At 43.7% G+C, this 17,850-nt stretch overlaps 1 protein-coding gene across 1 annotated transcript in view; it reads right to left on the bottom strand.

Moving 5' to 3' along the window:
* The window catches only part of znf1035 (zinc finger protein 1035), a 32,388-nt gene extending 22,683 nt beyond the window's left edge, over positions 1–9,705 (bottom strand). Inside the window, exon 1 of the mRNA XM_071382984.1 lies at positions 9,495–9,705. The gene's annotated coding sequence lies outside the window, so the exon portion shown is untranslated. The remainder of the gene's footprint in view (positions 1–9,494) is intronic.
* Between the last annotated feature and the right edge of the window lie 8,145 nt (positions 9,706–17,850).

Genomic DNA, 17,850 nt, shown 5'->3' on the forward strand with positions numbered 1-17,850 from the left:
TGTTTTCTATCCAAATCTACTAATAATATGCATATCTTATATTCTGGGGATGAGTAGAAGGAACTTGAAATTGGGCACGCTATTTATCCAAAAGTGAAAATGCTGCCCCCTACCCCGAAGAAGTTAACGGTGAAGCCTCCATGAGAAAACATAGTAACTCAATCTGTCGCCGAGATAAGGATTTACTGGGAGAGTAAAAAAATTATAAATAAGAGACGATAACTGATGTATTTTTCTGGACCTACGGTTGAAGTCAGAAGTTTACATACACCTTAGCCAAATACATTTAAACTCAGTTTTTCACAATGCCTGACATTTAGTCCTAGTAAAAATTCCCTGTCTTAAATCAGTTAGGATCACCACTTTATTTTAAGAATGTGAAATGTCAGAATAATAGTAGAGAGAATGATTTATTTCAGCTTTCAGTTCTTTCATCACATTCCCAGTGGGTCAGAAGTTTACATACACTCAATTAGTATTTGGTAGCATTGCCTATAAATTGTTTAACTTGGGTCAAATGTTTTGGGTAGCCTTCCACAATAAGTTGGGTGAGTTTTGGCCCATTCCTCCTGACAGAGCTGGTGTAACTGAGCCAGGTTTGTAGGCCTCCTTGCTCGCACATGCTTTTTCAGTTCTGCCCACAAATCTTCTATGGGATTGAGGTCAGGGCTTTGTAATGGCCACTCCAATACCTTGACTTTGTGGTCCTTAAGCCATTTCGCCACAACTTTGGAAGTATGCTTGGAGTCATTGTCCATTTGGAGACGCATCTGCGACCAAGCTTTAACTTCGTGACTGAGGTCATGAGATGTTGCTTCAATATAACATAATTTCCCTTCCTCATGATGCCATTTATTTTGTGAAGTGCACCAGTCCCTCCTGCAGCAATGCACCCCCACAACATGATGCTGCCAATCCCATGCTTCACGGTTGGGATGATGTTCTCCGGCTTGCAAGCCTCCCCCTTTTTCCTCCAAACATAATGGTCATTATAGCCAAACAGTTATATTTCTGTTTCCTCAGACCAGAGGACATTTCTCCAAAAAGTACAATCTTTGTCCCCATGTGCAGTTGCAAACCGCAGCCTGGCTTTTTTATGGCAATTTTGGAGCAGTGGCTTCTTCCTTGCTGAGCGGCCTTTCAGGTTATGTCGATATAGGACTCGTTTTACTGTGGATATAGATACTTAGCATTCCAGAGAGACATCAGGGATTGCAACGTGCTCTGCTTCACGGAAACATGGCTAACTCAAGGGACGCTAACGGAGTCGGTGCAGCCAGCTGGTTTCTTCATGCATCGCGCCGACAGAAACAAACATCTTTCCGGTAAGAAGAGGGGCGGGGGGGTATGCCTTATGATTAACGAGAAGTGGTGTGATCATCATAACAACACACAAGAACTCAAGTCGTTCTGTTCACCTGATCTAGAACTCCTCACAATCAAATGTCGACCGCATTATCTACCAAGGGAATTCTCGTCAATCATAATCACAGCCGTATACATTCCCCCCCAAGCAGACACATCGATGGCCCTGAACGAACTTTATCTGACTCTTTGTAAACTGGAAACCACACACCCTGAGGCTGCATTCATCGTAGCTGGGGATTTTAACAAGGCTAATCTAAAAACAAAACTCCCTAAATTCTATCAGCATATCGATTGTGCTACCAGGGCTGGAAAAACACTAGACCATTGTTATACTAATTTCCGCGACGCTTATAAGGCCCTCCCCCGCCCCCCTTTCGGAAAAGCTGACCACGACTCCATTTTGTTGATTCCAGCCTACAAACAAAAACTCAAACAACAAGCTCCCGCGCTCAGGTCTGTTCAACGCTGGTCCGACCAATCTGAATCCACGCTTCAAGACTGCTTCGATCACGCGGATTGGAATATGTTCCGCATCGCGTCCAACAACAATATTGACGAATATGCTGATTCGGTGAGCGAGTTCATTAGGAAGTGCATTGACGATGTCGTACCCACAGCAACGATAAAAACATTCCCAAACCAGAAACCGTGGATTGACGGCAGCATTCGCGTGAAACTGAAAGCGCGAACCACTGCTTTTAACCAGGGCAAGGTGACCGGAAGCATGACCGAATACAAACAGTGTAGCTATTCTCTCCGCAAGGCAATCAAACAGGCTAAGTCTCAGTACAGAGACAAAATCGAGTCGAAATTCAACAGCTCAGACACAAGAGGTATGTGGCAGGGTCTACAGTCAATCACGGATTACAAAAAGAAAACCAGCCCCGTCGAGGACCAGGATGTCTTGCTCCCAGACAGGCTAAACAACTTTTTTGCCCGCTTTGAGGACAATACAGTGCCACTGACACGGCCCCCTACCAAAACCTGCGGGCTCTCCTTCACTGCAGCCGAGGTGAGTAAAACATTTAAACGTGTTAACCCTCGCAAGGCTGCAGGCCCAGACGGCATTCCCAGCCGCGTCCTCAGAGCATGCGCAGACCAGCTGGCTGGTGTGTTTACGGACATATTCAATCAATCCTTATCCCAGTCTGCTGTTCCCACATGCTTCAAGAGGGCCACCATTGTTCCTGTTCCCAAGAAAGCTAAGGTAACTGAGCTAAACGACTACCGCCCCGTAGCACTCACTTCCGTCATCATGAAGTGCTTTGAGAGACTAGTCAAGGACCATATCACCTCCACCCTACCGGACACCCTAGACCCACTCCAATTTGCTTACCGACCCAATAGGTCCACAGACGACGCAATCGCAACCACACTGCACACTGCCCTAACCCATCTGGACAAGAGGAATACCCATGTGAGAATGCTGTTCATCGATTACAGCTCAGCATTTAACACCATAGTACCCTCCAAACTCGTCATCAAGCTCGAGACCCTGGGTCTCGACCCCGCCCTGTGCAACTGGGTCCTGGACTTCCTGACGGGCCGCCCCCAGGTGGTGAGGGTAGGTAACAACATCTCCACCCCGCTGATCCTCAACACTGGGGCCCCACAAGGGTGCGTTCTGAGCCCTCTCCTGTACTCCCTGTTCACCCACGACTGCGTGGCCATGCACGCCTCCAACTCAATCATCAAGTTTGCGGATGACACTACAGTGGTAGGCTTGATCACCAACAACGACGAGACGGCCTACAGGGAGGAGGTGAGGGCCCTCGGAGTGTGGTGTCAGGAAAATAACCTCATACTCAACGTCAACAAAACAAAGGAGATGATTGTGGACTTCAGGAAACAGCAGAGGGAGCACCCCCCTATCCACATCGACGGGTCAGTAGTGGAGAAGGTGGAAAGTTTTAAGTTCCTCGGTGTACACATCACGGACAAACTGAACTGGTCCACCCACACAGACAGCGTTGTGAAGAAGGCGCAGCAGCGCCTCTTCAACCTCAGGAGGCTGAAGAAATTCGGCTTGTCACCAAAAGCACTCACAAACTTCTACAGATGCACAATCGAGAGCATCCTGTCGGGCTGTATCACCGCCTGGTACGGCAACTGCTCCGCCCACAACCGTAAGGCTCTCCAGAGGGTAGTGAGGTCTGCAGAACGCATCACCAGGGGCAAACTACCTGCCCTCCAGGACACCTACACCACCCGATGTCACAGGAAGGCCATAAAGATCATCAAGGACAACAACCACCCAAGCCACTGCCTGTTCACCCCGCTATCATCCAGAAGGCGAGGTCAGTACAGGTGCATCAAAGCAGGGACCGAGAGACTGAAAAACAGCTTCTATCTCAAGGCCATCAGACTGTTAAACAGCCACCACTAACATTTAGCGGCCGCTGCCAACATACTGACTCAACTCCAGCCACTTTAAAAATGGGAATTGATGGAAATTATGTAAAAATGTACCACTAGCCACTTTAAGCAATGCCACTTAATACAATGTTTACATACCCTACATTACCCATCTCATATGTATATATACTGTACTCTATATCATCTACTGCATCTTGCCATCTTTATGCAATACATGTACCACTAGCCACTTTAAACTATGCCACTTTATGTTTACATACCCTACAGTACTCATCTCATATGTATATACCGTACTCTATACCATCTACTGCATCTGCCATGCCGTTCTGTACCACCACTCATTCATATATCTTTATGTACATATTCTTTATCCCTTTACACTTGTGTGTGTGTGTAAGGTAGTAGTGTGGAATTGTTAGGTTAGATTACTGTTGGTTATTACTGCATTGTCGGAACTAGAAGCACAAGCATTTCGCTACACTCGCATTAACATCTGCTAACCATGTGTATGTGACTAATAAAATTTGATTTGATTTGACTTCTGTACCCGTTTCCTCCAGCATCTTCACATGGTCCTTTGCTGTTGTTCTGGGATTGATTTTCACTTTTCGCACCAAAGTACGTTCATCGCTAGGAGACAGAACACATCTCCTTCCTGAGCGGTATGGCGGCTGCGTGGTCCCATGGTGTTTATACTTGCTTTCTATTGTTTGTACAGCTGACTGTGATACCTTCAGGCATTTGGAAATTGCTCCCAGGATGAACCAGACTTGCGGAGGTCTATAACTTTTTTTCTGGGGTCTTGGCTGATTTCTTTAGATTTTCCCATGATGTCAAGCAAAGAGGCACTGGGTTTGAAGGTAGGCCTTGAAATACATCCACAGGTACACCTCCAGTTGACTCAAATGATGTCAATTAGCCATCAGAAGCTTCCAAATCCATGACATAATTTTCTGGAATTTTCCAAGCTGTTTAAAGGCACAGTTAACTTAGTGTATGTAAACTTCTGACCCACTGGAAATGTGATAGTGATTAATAAGTGAAATAACCTGTCTGTAAACAATTGTTGGAAAAATTACTTGTGTCATGCACAAAGTAGATGTCCTAACCGACTTGCCGAAACTATAGTTTGTTAACAAGAAATTTGTGGAGTGGTTGAAAAAAAAAAGAGTTTTAATGACTCCAACTAAAGTGTATGTAAACTTCCGACTTCAACTGTATACAGGCCATTAGTAAATACACCCAACATTGTTTTTATTAAACGAAATGTAACTTTCTGCAACAAACTCATCGCTCTCAAACAAAGTTGTGTACTCGCTCTCATGCACTCGTGGGGCGTCTGCCAGACGGAACTGCAACCTGAAACTGAACCCTTGAGGCATGCATAGGCTGCATTCCAAACTCGTAAAAGATACACCCTCTCCCCTCAGCCCTCAAATTAAGTGAACACTTCTGATGACATATGAGTTGACACTCACTCAGGGAAAAATTAAGGAATTTTAAATGGATCGCCCGTGCCCGGAAATGTGTCACTATTTCGTCCCACGGTTGTTTCAGTCATGATGGTACCACCGGTAGCTGTTGTGTGTGCTTTTATGCGCTACAGTCAATTATGACTGCATTTCATATCTTTGCTAGAAGACAAGGTATCCGCTGACAACGAATGCAAGCCATCCAACGATATCAGGTAAAAGGAAAATTACAAACGTACAAGTGTGATGTTACATCATACGACATTTCCGAAAGCTAACCAAACAAAAACATAATTACTTTTCCGATACGTATTCGTGTCGTCATGTGCATTTGTAGCACAATTTCTAACTTACATTTGTTTTTACTTAAACCAATATCAATATAAAGAAGACAACATACAAGTGTAAGGTTTTGGCAGACTTTTCTTAGCAGATGTACAATTATTGCAGATTGAATAATGGGGCGTTTTAGGCCGCGGATGGAACAGAATTGTACATTTGCAAACTAGATCACAAATGAGGGCTGAGGGGATTACGTTGCCATCTTCCCTTGCTTGGCTAATTGTTTGGACCGATGGCAAAGATGGCCGTATCGGTGCTCATCGGCCTTTGGACATAAACATTAGACAAGTTGGAAATCGCAAATTAAACAATGAGTGGTTTGGAGGGAATCAGTGGCTAACTGCAAGCATTGCAATGCAACCACTAACCTGCTATTCAGTGGAGTGGGTGTATGGTCCAAGTTTAAGGGTCTCTTTTCCAAGCTTAAAAGGATAAACATTCAACATTGGTCATGCTGTCAATCCAGCATGACTTCTGCCGCGTTCAAAACTGGAAATTCGGAAGTGGGAAATCTCAGACTTCAGTGAGTTCAAGACAACTGGAAACTCTAGAAAAAACTAGCTCAGACTGGGAAAATACGTTTGAACGGTCATTCAACTCGGAATGCCAAATCGGGAAGTCGGGCCTATTTCAAGAGCTCCGACCTGAAGATCACTGACATCATCATGATTCAACCTTGTTTGTTTCCGAGTTCCCAGTTGTCTTGAAAGGCCCATAAATCCAGAGAACGCCAGACTTTGATGACAAAATGTCCCCGCGAAGGACCGCTGTGCCACCTTCCTGTTCAAGTGAGCAAAGGACAACACGTTGAGCCCAAAAATGTCTTGTATGCTGCTGCATAAATTATGTAACATGCCAGGGAGATATGTATACTGTAGCTAAGAAAGTAATACTAAGTGTATGTTGTGTAGTAAGCTGTTAGTAGCCCATGTGCCTCACCCTAATAGTTTGGTCTATTCACCACTCTTAATTTCACCTACTGTTCTGACTTGGTGGTGCACATGTAGCCTATAGCCTATTTTAGAGAAAAGTAATCATTGAATATTGTAAGAGTTTTTATTGTCTGCTTATAACCCCCTTTATTTATCCTGTAGTTCTGACTTGGTGTACAGGGAGAACACTGTAAGAAAGGTCCATGGTCTGAATTCTGTCGCTGTACATTTCAAAGTGCTGAACAAATAGTTATATTGACTACATCCGTCCTAGCTCGCACATTGTCTTAAAATTGCAATTACGCATTGCCTCTTATCCACTTGTTGTCCCCTTATGCCGTGGTTTGTACATCTCAGTTGTCAGTAGAAACCATATTTGGTTAAGCAAGTCAGCCATATTAGCATTTTTTTTAAAGGCAGTAAATGAGGCTAAATGATCTGTTTCGCTACAAGGCTCCGCTGATAGTCAGGTGTAGCAGTGGTAAGGTGTTGGGACTGCAGTTGGGACAGCTTTCTGTAGGCCCTAACAGTTTGTGGGAACCGGTTGTCACCGTTATAGTGCAATGTATTGTTTACTGTTCTATTGGCTTTGCTGGCATGCATTGAAGAAAAAAAATGTGTGCCCCACCAAGATTTACATGCTAAATTCACCACTGCGTATAAGATGGAAGTCCGCTGGGTGACCGAGCAAGACAAAAGATTTAAGTCCCTTTGAACAGGGTATGGTAGTAGGTGCCAGGCGCACCGGTTTGAGTTGGTCAAGAACTGCAACGCTGCTGGGTTTTTCACGCTCAACACGCTCCCGTGTGTATCAATTATGGTCTACCACCCAAAGGACATCCAGCCAACTCAAATCAAAGTTTATGTCACGTGCGCTGAATACAACAGTGAAATGCTTACTTACAGGCTCTAACCAATAGTGCAAAAAAGGTATTAGGTAAACAATAGGTAGGTAAAGAAATAAAACAACAGTAAAAAGACAGGCTATATTCAGTAGCGAGGCTATAGAAGCAGCGAGGCAACATACAGACACCGGTTAGTCAGGCTGATTGAGGTAGTATGTACATGTAGATATGGTTAAAGTGACTATGCATATATGATGAACAGAGAGCAGCAGTAGCGTAAAAGAGGGGTTGGCGGGTGAGACACAATGCAGATAGCCCAGTTAGCCAATGTGCGGGAGCACTGGTTGGTCGGCCCAATCGAGGTAGTATGTACATGAATGTATAGTTAAAGTGACTATGCATATATGATGAACAGAGAGCAGCAGTAGCGTAAAAGAGGGGTTGGCGGGTGAGACACAATGCAGATAGCCCGGTTAGCCAATGTGCGGGAGAACTGGTTGGTCGGCCCAATCGAGGTAGTATGTACATGAATGTATAGTTAAAGTGACTATGCATATATGATGAACAGAGAGCAGCAGTAGCGTAAAAGAGGGGTTGGCGGGTGAGACACAATGCAGATAGCCCGGTTAGCCAATGTGCGGGAGCACTGGTTGGTCGGCCCAATTGAGGTAGTATGTACATGAATGTATAGTTAAAGTGACTATGCATATATGATAAACAGAGAGTAGCAGCAGGGAGGGGGGGCACACAATGCAAATAGTCTGGGTAGACATTTGAATACCTGTTCAGGACTCTTATGGCTTGGGGGTAAAAACTGTTGAGAAGCCTTTTTGTCCTAGACTTGGCACTCCGGTACCGCTTGCCATGCGGTAGTAGAGAGAACAGTCTATGACTGGGGTGGCTGGGGTCTTTGACAATTTTTTACCCAATAGGCTCAGACTTGTTTCCATCTACGCAGGTTGGCACCCATGTCTCACTGGGCCATGGCACCGACGGATCTACTCTGACATGGATCAGGGTGTATACACCTAGCATAACATCAAGGTGTATACAACTAGTTTAACACTGGTGTTGAAGCAGAAAAGCAGCATGAACGTATTTGCACTATTTATCAAGCGAGTTAAGCTGCATACTCAAACACAATTTAATAATGGCAGGGGTGTTTGATTTCCTTACATTAGCATCATAACATCAATAATGCCAATAAATATGGCATAATGCCATACTTATATTAGTAACTAGGCCTACCCTGTGTGGTGACAACAAAAACATGTTTCCGCTTTCTACATGCAGAAATAAAATATAATGTGTCTAGAATCAGTTGAGGTTGTCTACTGCCAAAAATAAATGGAATTTACTACAATAATCCCAGTGTGGCAGTATTTCCATCACACATCTACCTACATGGGTTGCACAGTTCCAACATGTACCCATGCCTATCTCTACCTCCCAAACATTGAGGAAACCTGAAACTTGATCTAAGTAAATTGATTTAGCTATTATCTGGTTAACAGTACACGGAATAAGGAATTGAGTGCCGGTTAACAAACTATGCATGATATCATGCATTTAATTTACCTCGCTAGTTACAGGTCACGTCAATGTGCCATCCAGGGGTGTCTTCATGACGTCTTACAACTTTAACAGTTTACCGTTTAAGAACCAAACGGAACGGTGAGGGCCCAACTGAAGCGAAAAAATGTTTTGAGTTGGAGTGAACGGTTTCAAACGGTTTGCAACAGAATCGGCGTAATTAATATACCCCAGGTAGGTTTGTATTGAATTGTTAATGTACTTTTACTAGCAACTACAATAACGTTAGACCTTACCCACTGCCACTGGGCACACACCGGTTAAATCAACGTTCAACCAACGTGGAATGTACGCTGAATTGACGTATGGTCTGTGCCCAGTGGGTAGGGATGAAGCCCCAACCAGGTCGTCAGAAAGCAGAATGTCTGAAGAAGCATGCATTTAACTAACCACTCAATAAACAAAATAACGTTTTCATGCCAGTGGAAAAGGTGGCATCCCTTGCAATGCTTAAAATGTGCTTATGTTCGCTTGGCAATTGTCATCTACTGCCTCCAGACAGGCTAGCTAACTAACTAGCTACTACCATGGTTCTAATCTAGAACTCAATTCAGAACCGCACTCACCAGGCAATGCAGTTTTGCGTACCGCGGTCCTGACTCCTGTTGTTATCCACGGTCCCACGATGCTTTAGGTTACTACCTAGCTAGACATTTCCGTGAACATATTGATAATTTGGTTGTTTTTCAGAAATGTATTTTTTTCTTGTTTTTCTCTTTATCGAATCACACAATGTGCCCGAACCCCGGGAACATTTATGACTCTATGCTATTAGAACCAATGAAAAGGAAGGAGAACCTTGCAAGTACCCGCCCTACACGTTCTATGGCTGCGCAGTACAGTGTCTGCGCACATCCTGCCGCGTGCATCAAGGCTTCTGTGTGATCGCTATGCGTGCAGGACGACGGCTGCTACTGCGGAGTGCCATGACTCCGTTCGCTCAAAAGCAAGCGACGTTTCTGCTGTCCTGTGTTGCTCTGCCCACTTGTGATGTTAAGAACCAATGTGTACTCCCACCTCAATTTCAGGACAGCCCTTTAGGTTGGTCTACATTGCAGAACAACCAGCAGTCTACCTGCTTTAGGTCTGTCCTGGATTTCTTCTGCCTAGTTGCCACCATCTTGGTTGCAAGAATCAAGAAGGACTGGAGACAAAATGGTGGCTTTATTTTTTTTATGGGCTTCAGCAACGGCACCACTTTACATCATACCAGTGAAGTGAAATACCAAAATGACATGCCATGTCCTAGTAAGGACAGTATTTCAAGCATATAGTAGAATTTGTACAAAAAAAGAAAGGGAAACCACTCATGTCTTCTATGAGCAAGCCTGGGCCACATGTAAGTGCCTTACCATAGACCAGTTACTGCTATTCACTGTCTTTTGGGGTATGTTTAGTCCAAAACCAACTGCAAATCCATGATATTTAACCAATCAATAGGTTGGAATGGTGCTATTGATAAGATAAGTCTACATTAAGGGTTGAGAACATCATGGGTTGTCAAGGATCTGTACACACCACTCTTTAACCAACAACTAAGCTACCCCCTAATGTAAAGCATTCTTCTGTCAAATCAATCCAGTTAAGAACTATGTCTATTGGGTTTGGTAAATAAAACTAGACTCTTTTCCTAAGATACAAATTGAGGGCCAATATATGGCATAAACAATAGGAATTGTGTAATACAATATGTAACTCCAATTAAACTATAGCCAGTGGTATGACCTGAGATAGTTTGGACTGCATGGTTCTGCAAACCAATATGCCATTTACAGGTGATTTAAGAGGAAACAAATCTTGAGTCAATCTATCCTTAGAAGCTGGTTTGACAAGGCCACAAATTGGACATATTCATGAACAAGGCGGGATCTGTAAGAGGTTCAATGATGAATGTGTCTATTGGACAAATAACGCAAGGCAGGTAAAACAGGGGGAGCTGATGTGTTCAATGCAAGTAACAAATGCACTTTTTACACTAATCATAGAATGCACAGTGCATCACGTCACCAGTAGGTGGCCATCGTGCTGCAGAACTGCTACCCACATTTGTTTTTTTGCTCTAACCCCGAGATCAGCATGTACCTTGGGTGTGGACATCATGAAGGACAATGACACAAATAAATGTAACATCAGTAAAAAAAATAGACAGGCCTACAAGCATACTGTCACTGTCATATGGATGAAACAGCTTGATTGAATTTGGGTACAGTAAGTTAAAGTGGGTGCATCCATGATGATCAGCATAGCTCCTTGAAATGAAGTGTGCTTTTGACTGATCATATGGAGAAAACCCAAGGCTTTCTTGACTCACTACCGATTATCGGTGTAAAGACAGGTCTCAAAGTTCATACAAGCTACCCAATGATTGTAGAAAAGTAAGTAAGGTTACTCAGCCTTGAGATCCGTACCCTTAAAACAAATGTCTCTGTAAGTCTCCCATTGGCGTTAATGAATGATTTACGTGAAAGTCTAATTTGTGGATTTAGCACATGGGGGTGTGTGAAACTTACTCCTCAGCCTGAACTGTCCCCACTTGCGCCAGCGAATAGCTAGCTTTTTGCATGGCACCAACTGGTAAGACACTTCAGGAGGGCGGTCACGTGTGCTAGCAAGGCAGGTATCCTGGGTTTGAGCCTCGTGTGAGCCAAAAGTGGTACTCGCTAAGCAAGCAGTGTGACGTCCTTTATAGTGGTGCCGTGACCCAAATCTATAGTTGCACTGGGGTCACTATTGAGTAAGTTTGATGGGTGAGCGTAGCACATGGGCATGTGTGAACATTACTCTCAGCCTGAAGTGTCCCCACTTCTGCCAGCAAATAGCTAGTTTTTTTTTTTACAATCTTCCAACTGGTAAGACACTTCAGGAGGGCTAGTAAGTGTGCTAGTAAGGTAAAGGTCTGAGCCTCAGTGCAAGCTTAATCAGGAGAAATTGGTACTCACTTACACGTCCTTTACATAGACACTTATGTTGCCGATGTGGAATCGCTAGTTGGTGGTGAGCTAGTAGAGTCCATCATGCAAGTTTTGCGGTTGTTGTTTCCCTTGCTTTGCACAGGACATTCATTGCTTTTGGGAAGCAATGGGTAATGCTCCAGGACTTGATTTCATCCGGTATGTCAATGAGTCATGTGCACGGACCTTCACGGCTGTGGAAACAATGGCCGTGTTCCTCTGCTCAGAATGGAATGGTTCCAAAAGTGCATACTCAGTCAACAGGGAACACAACCAATAAATTGAGCTTGAATGCACTCACTTAAGCTGAGCACCCCCTGTTGACTGAGTATGCACCTTTGGAACCGTTCCATTTGGTCTAAAGTGTGAACTCCACCTATCCAGCAAGCTAAATCGTGCGCACATTGTCCCAATCCCAAATCGACCCCTACGCACTTGTGAGGATTTGAGAGATGTAAGGAATATGGCAATAGCTCCACTTGCTCACCGATGGGCTAGGTGGAAGTTTCACAATGTTGCGAACATCTGTCAAATCCCCAAAAGTGCATAGGAGGTAGGGTCTAGGGGTCGATTTTGGATTGGGCCATTGGATACTGTCTGATCCTCTACCTTTCTCACCAAAGTGTGCACTTGCTCATGCTCCCTCAAGGCATTGGATTAGTGTGAGCATTAGTTTCCATTGTATAGACGGCAGTGCCCACTTCTGGGAGAAGGCTCCAGAATTGGGAAGCAACCCTAGGGAGACCTGCCAAGTGAAGGACAGGCACAATAGGAGTGACCAGTGCAAAGGACAGTGACGCTTGTCATAACCTTGTCCCCAGGCTATTGCGCACAGTGCATCTAAGCCTGGGATATGAACGGTTCAAAGTTGGCCTTAGAAAAGTGACTTAAGTAAAGTATTTGTCATCATTTAATTTGAGCAAATCACACGACTGCGAGGTTATGGGGAAGTGTTTGTGGAAGATGATTGGTTGGTAGATTAAGCAGATTGAACCAATCAATGCCTATACACTGGGAGTTTCTCCTGGTCTTTCTGTATTGGCTAACAAAGGCCAAGTTTGACTCGTTGATCCACCAGACTCTGAGCATTTGGGCAGAAGTTTCTGGAACAAGATCACACTCATAAAGAGGCAATTTTCCTTTTCCCCCCAGACACCTCTGTTCTTCTGGCTACATGATTCTGAACAAGTCTGATCTACTGAATTGCTTGTGTTCAACACAGATCCATTTAGAAGTCTGAACCCGCCATGATGTTTCTTTATAGTTGAAAAACTACATCCTATCTTATAATTGATATAAACCATTATCCTATGGATCCTAGACATGGTACTTCTATAATAACTTGTGTAGGATGAACATTCCAGTGTGTAGGCAACAAAGCACTAACAGAAAAATATTTAGCCTACCACGAGTTGGAAAGTCACAAAGATGACATTTCCACATGATCACATTCATCATTAGTTGAACACCATGACTGATGGGTCATTTAAAAAAGGTAAATCTTTGATTTCTAGGAAAAAATACATTTCTTTCAACTTTAATGGCACAAAAGTAACATTTAAAATCAGGACCAATGCATTTGTTTACGTTTGGTAGGCAATAAAGAAAGCAACAGTACGTTTTGAAAAGGCTAATTTACATCACAATGCTACGTGTGGCTTGCATTGGAATCACTGGACTTTGTCGTGTCCTAAGGAAAAACATGATCATGTGTTAACAGATCCGTGGCCACCCAGAGGACTGGCAGCAGAAATCATCTAGAGCAGTGGTTCCCAATCTTTTTCGGTTACTGTACCACCAACTGAATTTTGCTCTGCCGAGACAACCCCTGAAGTGCCCCCTCATGTGCATTTTACAGTAGGCCTATGGTCTCATGAGTCTTCTCAAGTACCCCCTGTGGATAGGCTAAGTACTCCCAGAGGTCCTAGTACCCCTCATTGGGAACCACGGATCTAGATAACAGAACCATTTTGTGAATTGAGAGACATGACCACAATATAGTGAAAAGATGATACATGAGAAAGCCTTTCAAAATGATACCAACATTCCTGGTCTGGTAGTTTGGGAACATCTCACCTTGACAGGTTTTCTGATCTTGAGAAAGACACCATGGTTGTAAAGGCTTGGCAATTGCAAATAAATAATCTCTTAAATAGTTTTAAAGTGAAATCCCAATGGAAATGCACATGTAAAAAAACGTTTCTAATTACTCTACAAAATGGACAGTCATTGTTACCGCAGACCATCTTAACGGTTTGCATGGGTCCAAATCTATCTGCAAAAACGTTATTGCCACTTGGTCTTTAGCAAATTGTGCTCGACTACTAGCTTCAATAATGCTCTCAGAGCATATTAAGGCATTATTCCCACACCATGGCATTTCCAGGGGTAATTATAAGGGTTTAACTGAAGTAACCATAACAATCTGAAACATTGATACAAAACTTCTCAAATTCACATGATTGTAGAAATTACATTAAAAAATCTCAGTAATTCCCAGTTCTTCAGTCACCATCTCGATCTATGCAGTGCTACATCAATGTCATCCTACTCTGGTTCAGAATTAATGACCCACCCACCCCAAGAACCATACTGGTTGTAGTTCCTCAGTTCATTGTTACATTATTATTAATTTTTTTAAACACTTGTTAAACTGCTCCATCAAGGAAAGAATCCTAACTTGAGACGTGCACGTAACTCGGACTTTCGTAAATCATGAATTGAGGTCTGCATAACAGTGCAACAATATGCGGTATGTGCATCGATCTCAAGTTAGGGTTCGGACCTTCGAATATAAATACCATGCATCGTTTCCATTATCCAAGGTTATCAGACCCATGAGAACTCTGGTGCTTCAGAAACTTCTGCAAGGAGGAAAAAGTCTCTGTACACTCAGTGCATTCGTACAGCACCTCTGCTGGACCAATTTTTTCACCATTCCCACCCTTGACATCATCAATGTCCCCATGACCCACTAAGTCCTTTACATTGTCTTGGTCAGAGCCCAGGTCTGGATTGGAGTCAGCAGTGGGAGATGCCTGTCCTTCCATGTCCGTTTCCCCCCTTGACTGACTTGGGTGAATCTCAAGATGGCACCCTAGAGCAGAAGAACTCCGGAAGCGACTTGGACAGTGAGGGCACTTAACCATTTCACTACCTGGTTCCCTTTTGTGGTACCGCAAATGCCGTTGGTACACACACAGCAGCCCAAACTTTTTCCCACATTCGTCACACTTGTAGTTCCTCCGTACCTTAGGAGCAGCGGACACTTCTCCAGTAGATGTGGTTTGCTGATCTTCACCATTGTCACTGTCCAATTCTGCAACAACACTGTCTAAAGACTTCTTGGGTTTTATTTCAGATGACGCATTCTGTTCCAACACATCAGAATTCAATTGGGAACCACCATCTGGTTTAGAATGCAATGCCAAGTACTTAAGACTTGGCTTCTTCTCTAATTCAGGTTTGTGATACATGGCTATATGCCTCCGGACATCACAGCGTTGTGGAAAATGTTTCCCACAGAGAACACAAGTGTGAAGAGTCCCCTTGTGGGATCTATTGTGCCGAGACAGACTACTAGAGTGACTGAATACACGGTGGCAGTGCTTGCATGGATGTAATTTTGTCCCAGAGCCTTTTTTATAAAGTGGGGGCCTTCCTCCCTTCCTTGCAGGTGCTTTTGTTACGATGCACTCAATGCGAGTATACCTTTGCCACTTTTTTACAACTCTTTGTGACTCTGAATCCTTATTTAACTTGTCAATTTCTTCCTGTGTTTGATGGGTAAGATGATGCTCCTTCAAGTCTGTTAACTGCTGGAAGCGATCTCCACACAAACCACAGCGGTATGGTCTGAAAGAGGATGGTGTTTTGGAATCAGATTTGCCATTGTGGGTCTTCACATCAACAGTTACGTCACTGCTGTACTGTTTGGTCACATCGGTAGTAGGGGTGCCGCTGCTGTACCGTTTGGTCACATCGGTAGGGGTGCTGTCGCTGTACTCTATGGTATGTGATAGCTCATCTTTCTGAGACTGTTGCTCGATTTTAGATGAAGAGTTCACAGATAATGGTTTGTCTTTGGAATGACTGAGTAAGTGGCTCTGCAAGTCGGAGAGCCAGAAAAAACACAGATTACACTTCTTACAGTGATATGTTTTCTGTATTATGTTCTCTTCACCATTGTCTGACTTCCCCATTTGTTTGAGCCCCAGCGATCCATGCCGCTCTTTTTGATGAGCATACAGGGTCTCTTGTTTCAGAAAGCGTTTTCCACACTGACCACAGCAGTAAAATATTTCATGGGCATGTTCTTGGAGATGTTCCCTTAGCCACTCTTTATCTGTGAAGATCTTGCAACACAAGGTGCACTTATAACCTTGCTCTAAATTCCGATACTGTTGATGGTGTTGTAAACTCAGCTGGTTGTTAAACGATTTTCCACATGTTTCGCATCGGTACTGTTTTAGAGGAGAGACACTGCGGCACTGGGAGTGAGATACTGTGTTAACACGTAGATCAGTTTTTGCTGGCTTAGTTGTAAGTACAATGGTCTTTGAATTCTGATAAGGTGAAGGAGTTGAAGATGGCTGTTTGACAGAAGAAGGGTTGTTTGATGGTCCAGATCTGTCAACCACTATGAAAGTTCCATTTTCATGGAGAGCATACTCACGGGGAACTTGAAACCCATTGGGTAAACTGTCAAGGGAAAATGAATCTGTTCGTTCATGAGTTCTGAGTCGTTCATGAACAGTAATGTGTTTAACCAAGTCAAGGTAGCGCCTGAAGCCATCCCCACATTCTGTGCAGATGAAGGCATCAACATCTGGTTCAGCGGAGCTTACGTAATCCATTAGGGTGTGTTCAATGATCAAAGTTAAATGTTAAACATGGTTAGTTCCATTCTTCATGAGCACCTTGTTTTGTAGAACTCTTCCTTTGTCTGGTCAACAACTGAAAGAGAAAAAATAAGTTACTACTTTACCAAACATATGGGGGGTAGGTGCTGGTCCTGACTAACTATAACAGTTTTATTACAACACCATGAGTAGGAACAAAAATGATTGGATGCTACAAATTTCCAAGCCTCTCCTGCGCTGCAAAGCCTCTCCTGCGCTGCAAAGCCTCTCCTGCGCTGCAAAGCCTCTCCTGCGCTGCAAAGCCTCTCCTGCGCTGCAAAGCCTCTCCTGCGCTGCAAAGCCTCTCCTGCGCTGCAAAGCCTCTCCTATATCGGCTTTCAATTCTGTTAAAAATGCTGACACCTTTTGAAACAAAGGAATTCAGTCTCATTCAAATTAGATGAAGACAATTGACACCTGTATTGTCCGGATACTAGCTCCTATTATCAAAACGGACTAAAAAGAGCAGCCAAACAGTTACCTTGATCGAAACCATACTTTGCTTCTAATACCCTCAGGTCAACCATTTTGAGAAGCTTTCGCCACACCCAGTAAGGGTTGATGAGTGATCAAGTTTTATGTGACAGTACCTATCAAACACATTTCAGAGATTGGTAGGAAATGGACATGCTAATGATTAAAATTATGCTCCTTTTTAACCCAGTCCGATGCAAAACACGAAAGTCCACTTTTTGTAGTAAAAAATGTCATCCAACGGGTTTCCCCATGACAAAAGTGAATAGTACGCGCACCCTCAAAATCTTCTAAGCATTTAGACTTGTGCTTTACAGCGCCTTCAAGGCGGCTTTACAGTGAGGTATACGGGACACTTATGGCGTACACAGAGTAAAAAACATTCAGCAGGTCCATGACAACATTCGTGTCCCTTGAGTGTGGCAAATGTGCGCATCCATTTTGGCTGCATGTCACGTCACTTCTATCGTTCACTTCCCGAGATATTTCCAGATATCTCTCACACTACATAGCTAGCAGCTTGGTGCCTGGCTGTTTTTTACAAAAATATATATGTTACATTGTTAAAGTTCCAAAAATGGCCTAGCTAAACTATT

Source organism: Salvelinus alpinus, chromosome 35 (genome assembly GCF_045679555.1).
Source record: "Salvelinus alpinus chromosome 35, SLU_Salpinus.1, whole genome shotgun sequence".
NCBI lineage: Eukaryota > Metazoa > Chordata > Actinopteri > Salmoniformes > Salmonidae > Salvelinus > Salvelinus alpinus.